Below are 6,139 nucleotides of genomic sequence, written 5' to 3' on the forward strand. Positions count from 1 at the left end.
TTATTGGCTGATAATGACTATAGTAGTGGGTTTTTGCTTTTGTTGACTTAATGTAATTGATATGTCTTCTCCATTACAGTGCCCTAATGTCCCCACTTTGCTTGGAACAGCAGGCCATTTTATTGTTCAGAAGATGTGTGAAAACCAGGCTAGCCTTCTAAAAATCGTGTTTTCTCGTTTTAACTGGAGGGGAAACTTTCACAGCTCCGTGGACCTCGTCTTGTGTTGTAAATTACTATAAAGTAATATAATAATTATTGAAAACGGTTCTCTTTCCCCTCTCCCGCGGCGAGGGACCAACAGGCGGCCAAACTTCAATCGGCAGCGCGGTTGCAGGGACATGGGCCGGGGCAAGGCTTCACAGCGGGCGGCTTAGGGCTTGACTTGGGGTGCAGCCAGCGAGCGCCGTAACATCAACCAATCTGCGGCCTTTTAACACCGCGGGAGGTTAATTCACAATAGCGATGTTCATAGCCTTTAGACCCCACTAACATCGAATCCATAGCATCAATGAAAAATGTGAACGGACAGGAAAAGTCACTAACTACACGGCTTAATAGGATATTTCTAATTGATTGACAGGGATACATCCATTTCAAATTCTATTCAGATATTTTTATGTTTGTCATCATGAGTTAAAATAATGTATACATTTAATAGGCAACATTTAAAAAACATAAATAAAATCGATGCATGTATGGTGCATGTTTCAATATTGTGTGTAGGGCTTCATGAAGAGATTACTTGTGCATAGTAGCCAACTGCAGCAAATTCGGGGGTAGACTGGAACTTGTGCCCTATGCCCTTATCTTTGTCAGTCCAACATCCAAGCCATTATTGTACAAGATCTAAACTTATTGATGAGGTTGCTGGTGTTGTAGGGCTGAACCACTAGACTATTCCCTTGTGGAAGCACACCCTTGTGCTTCAATGAAGTCCATGTTATCCCGTTTCTGACACCAATATAATGACTTTAGAGGTAAAGCCTCAGGACTTAAAGGGGGAATCTGCAGTTGAAACAACAACAAAGCGGCCACCCTATGTATTTTGGGTTCTGTTGGAGTACGACAGTTGAACATGAGGCATTGAGGCATTTCTAACATATATTCTTCAAGAATCAATGGGTAGCCTATATATCATTAATTTAAAAGTCAAACAATGGATGCAGATTGCCCCCTTATAGCCTTATAGCCTAGCATCTCTTTAGCACTGGCAGTTTGAAGTGACTCCCGTCACTAGCCAGCTACCACTAGGTTACTCAACCCTGCTGCCCTGTGTACCTAGACATGGAATCACTGGTCACTTTAACAATGGAACACTAGTTACTTTAATAATGTTTCCATACTGCTTGACTCATTTCATGTGTATATACTGTATTATATTCTACAGTATTTTAGTCAATGCCACTCCAACATTGCTCATCCTAATATTTATATATTTTTGAATTCAATTTTTTTACTTTTAGATTTGTGTGTATCGTTAGATATTACTGCACTTTTGGAGCTAGGAACACAAGCATTTTGCTACACCCGCAATAACATCTGCTAAGTATGTGTATGTAACCAATATCATTTGATTTTAAATCCATTTTTGTTGTTGTTGCAAATTCCCGATTCAAATCTGTTCTTTTTCCTGCAGTCTGAATAGCCAAAAAGCACATGGAATTGGATATTTAAATACACATTTAAAACCACCTTAGTAAGTAGTTTGAAATCAGATACAAATCTGATTCCTGGTCATGTTACTTCCTGACCATGAACAGTCAAATCTGATTTATTTGCCCTCAAGTGGTTTTTAGACTTTACAATGGCATATTTTGTTGCTTGCTAGCTAGTCTGTTGACAGTTGACAAAAACATGTGGTAACTAACTAGCTTGTTAATGGTTTACAAGCAAATTCGTTAATGTGCTAGAAAGTTAAATAGCTACCTAGCTAACTCGTTGACTGCTGTGGCTAGCTAGCTAGTTGACTGCTGTGGCTAGCCAAAAATAACTCACTTTGAAAGTTGAATCATCTTATCCTTTGAGGCTTTAAAAAAGTGCTCTTACACTATGATTTTGAACATGCCGAGCAACTGGGAAACATCCATGGCAGGCATTGTTGTCACCTTAGCTTGCTACATAACTTCTAAGTGAGCACCACCACCAATCAGCCCACACCACTGCGCACACACCCGTCGTTACTATGACAACTAGTGTAGCCATGTCAGCAAATGACTGCTGTCTGAACCACACACAAATCTGATTTGGTCACTTGTAACTTGCTGTTTGGACAGTCAGTATTCCAAAATATATTTGAAAACAAAACTGATTTGAGCATTAAGGCCTGCAGTGTGAACAAGGCTTAAGTCCAACCCACCTATGCAATTAGGGGTCGGAATCTTTTGACAAGGATGCTGGTGTACTAAGGACGTCATACTATATACGATATTTTCAGTGTAGGGAGAGGATGTTAAAAGGAGTAGTTCTGAGTAGCCTATATGGCAAGGCTGCTGCAGTTGTTTGTCAGGCCCTGGGGGGGGTCAATGTCAAGGTGCTCGTGCTCGTGATTCAAAGCTAGGCCTTACTGCAGACATTGCCCAAGGCTAAAGAGCAGAGAGAGGCTGAGCAGGAAACAACAGCAGGAGATGATGAAAAAGGTGTGTGTGAGTATGTGCTTGGGTGTGTATGTGTACCTGTTTGCATATCCATGTTCATCTGTGTGTCTATTTTTGTGTTTTCTGGATAGAACTAAGTCATTTGAGAATTGTTTCTTAACCAAATATCACAATTTTCTGCTAGACTGATTAAAATTTGCCAATACATTACATTGATAAAATGTTTTTTATTGACATTGTGCAAACCCTCCGCCCCTACTGGACCTGTACATCACATCAGCCAGCCCATTGGGTTTTTGAACACCTACTCATTCAAGGGTTTTTATTTATTTTGTATTATTTTCTACATTGTAGAATAATAGTGAAGACATCACAACTGTGAAATAACACATATGGAATCATGTAGTAACCAAAAAAGTGTTAAACAAATCAAAATATATTTTATATTTGAGATTCTTCAAATAGCCACCCTTTGCCTTGATGACAGCTTTGCACACTGTTGGCATTCTCTCAACCAGCTTCACCTGAAATGCTTTTCCAACAGTCTTGAAGGAGTTCCCACATATGCTGAGCACTTGTTGGCTGCTTTTCCTTCACTCTGCGGTTCGACTCATCCCAAACCATCTCAATTGGGTTGAGGTCAGGTGATTGTGGAGGCCAGGTCATCTGATGCAACACTCCATCACTCCTTCTTGGTAAAATAGCCCTTACACAGCCTGGAGGTGTGTTGGGCCATTGTCTTGTTGAAAAATAAATGATAGTCCCACTAAATCTCACAAAGACACAGCGGTTGGAACCAAAAATCTCAAATTTGGACTCCAGACCAAAGGACAAATTTCCACCGGTCTAATGTACATTGCTGGAGTTTCTTGGCCCAAGCAAGTCTCTTCTTATTATTGGTGTGCTTTAGTAGTAGTTTCTTTGCAGCAATTTGACCATTAAGGCCTGTTTCACACAGTCTCCTCTGAACAGTTGATGTTGAGATGTGTCTGTTACTTGAACTCTGTGAAGCATTTATTTGGGCTGCAATTTCTGAGGATGGTAACTCTAATGAACTTATCCTCTGCAGCAGAGGTAACTCTGGGTCTTCCATTCCTGTAGCGGTCCTCATGAGAGCCAGTTTCATCATAGCGCTTGATGGTTTTTGCGACTGCACTTGAAGAAATTTTAAAAGTTCTTGAAATTTTCCGCATTGACTGACTTTCATGTCTTAAAGTAACGATGGACTGTCGTTTCTCTTTGCTTATTTGAAATGTTCTTGCCATATTATGGACTTGGTCTTTTACCAAATAGGGTTGTCTTCTGTATACCCCCCCCCCCCCCCCCCCCCCCCACCACCTTGTCACAACAAAACTGATTGGCTCAAATGCATTAAGAAGGAAAGAAATTCCACAAGTTAACTTTTAAGAAGGCACACTTGTTAATTGAAATGCATTCCAGATGACTATCTCACGAAGCTGGTTGAGAGAATGCCAAGAGTGTGCTAAGCTGTCGTCAAGGCAAAGGGTGGTTATTTGGAGAATCTCAAAACTAAAATATATTTTAAAAAGATAAATATGAAACACTTTTTGGGTTACTACATTTTTTTTATTTTTTCAGGTAAGTTGACTGAGAACACATTCTCATTTGTAGCAACGACGACCTGGGGAATAGTTACAGGGGAGAGGAGGGGGATGAATGAGCCAATTGGAAGCTGGGGATTATTAGGTGACCATGATGATTTGAGGGCCAGATTGGGAATTTAGCCAGGACACCAGGGTTAACACCCCTACTCTTACGATAAGTGCCATGGGATCTTTAATGACCTCAGAGAGTCAGGACACCCGCTTAACGTCCCATCCGAAAGACGGCACCCTACACAGGGCAGTGTCCCCAATCACTGCTCTGGGGCATTGGGATATTTTTTAGACCAGAGGAAAGAGTGCCTCCTACTGGCCCTCCAACACCACTTCCAGCAGCATCTGGTCTCCCATCCAGGGACTGACCAGGACCAACCCTGCTTAGCTTCAGAAGCAAGCCAGCAGTGGTATGCAGGGTGGTATGCTGCTGGCTTGATGATTCCATATGTGTTATTTCCAGTGGTGATTTTAGCATTTAAATCTTGGTGGGGTAAAAAAAAAGTGGAATGCATGCCAGCAAAGCCACTACTTTTAAAGTTTTTTATTTAACCTTTATTTAAATAGGCAAGTTAGATAAGAACAAATTCTTATTTACAATGATGGCCTACACAACACAACACTAAACAATACATTCATTGCAGAGTCCCAACACCTTACAGCTGCTACACCTGGCTTTCAGCGGAGCTTTGTCTGGCAGCGAAACAGTTCATTCAGGCTTATTTACTGCCTTTAAAAAAAACATAGCTGATATGGCTGACTTGCTTAAACAAATGTGGTTTCCACTGACAATTGAGATGTACAAACTATGGCATAAGGGGACGACAATCAGATAAGAGGCAATCCGTAATTTTGATTAAGACATTATTGAGCGAGCGACGACAGGCGTAGTCAATATAACTATTTGTTCAGCACTTTTTTTAAATGTACAGAGACAGAATTCAGAACATGGGCCAGTCTTACAGTGTACTCCCTGTACAACAAGTCAGAACCGTAGGATAAATAAATGGCAGACAATGAAAGCTCTTACAATATTTGATGATTACATTTCTCTAAAACAGGTTATAGGCTACATGTGCACCACCAAGTTAGAACAGTAGGCGAAATTAAGAGGTGAAAATAGACCAAATTATTAGGGTGAGGCACATTGAAAGCTGTTTGGGACTTTGTGTGTCAAAAAAAGATGCATATCATATAACACTCTTTGAGCGTTAAATAAGCTTTTAATTTGATATGTCAAATAACACAATTCTATTATAGAATGTTGTGTGTGCTGAATTTGTACGTGCAAGCCAAGTGCCACCACTACTATCAGTAGCACTGTCAAAGCTGTACAAAAAAGTTAGCAAACAAGCACACACCGGCCACGAACGATGTGTTTACAATACCGCGTTGGTGAAAATAGACCAAATTGTTAGGGTGATGCACATAGGCTACTAACAGCTTACTACACAACATACACTTAATATTACTTTCTTAGCTACTGTATACATATCTCTCTTGCATCCTACATAATTTATGAAGCAGCATAAGACATTTTTGGACTCAAGTTGTTGTGATGTGCTTGAACAGGAAAGTGGCGCGGTGGTCCTTCGTGGGCAAATTTAGTCATCACATGGAAAGATGCCGGATTTAAAATTCCAAGTTGAATGACTGTTCAAAATATATTTTCCCAGTTTGAGCTGTTTATTCCCGACTTCCCAGTTGCAATGCTTGCAGTTAGCCACTGTCACCGATTCCTTACAAACCATTCATTGTTGAATTTGCGATCTCCAAATTGTTGTGTAATATTTATGTCCAATGGCCGATGAGCACCGATACGTTTTATCTATATTTATCTATATTTATCTATATATATATATATTTATCTATATTTATCTATATATATCTATATCTATATATATATATATATTTTCTCATCAGTTGG

This window comes from Salvelinus fontinalis, chromosome 24 (assembly GCF_029448725.1).
Source record: "Salvelinus fontinalis isolate EN_2023a chromosome 24, ASM2944872v1, whole genome shotgun sequence".
In the NCBI taxonomy this organism is placed as follows: Eukaryota; Metazoa; Chordata; class Actinopteri; order Salmoniformes; family Salmonidae; genus Salvelinus; species Salvelinus fontinalis.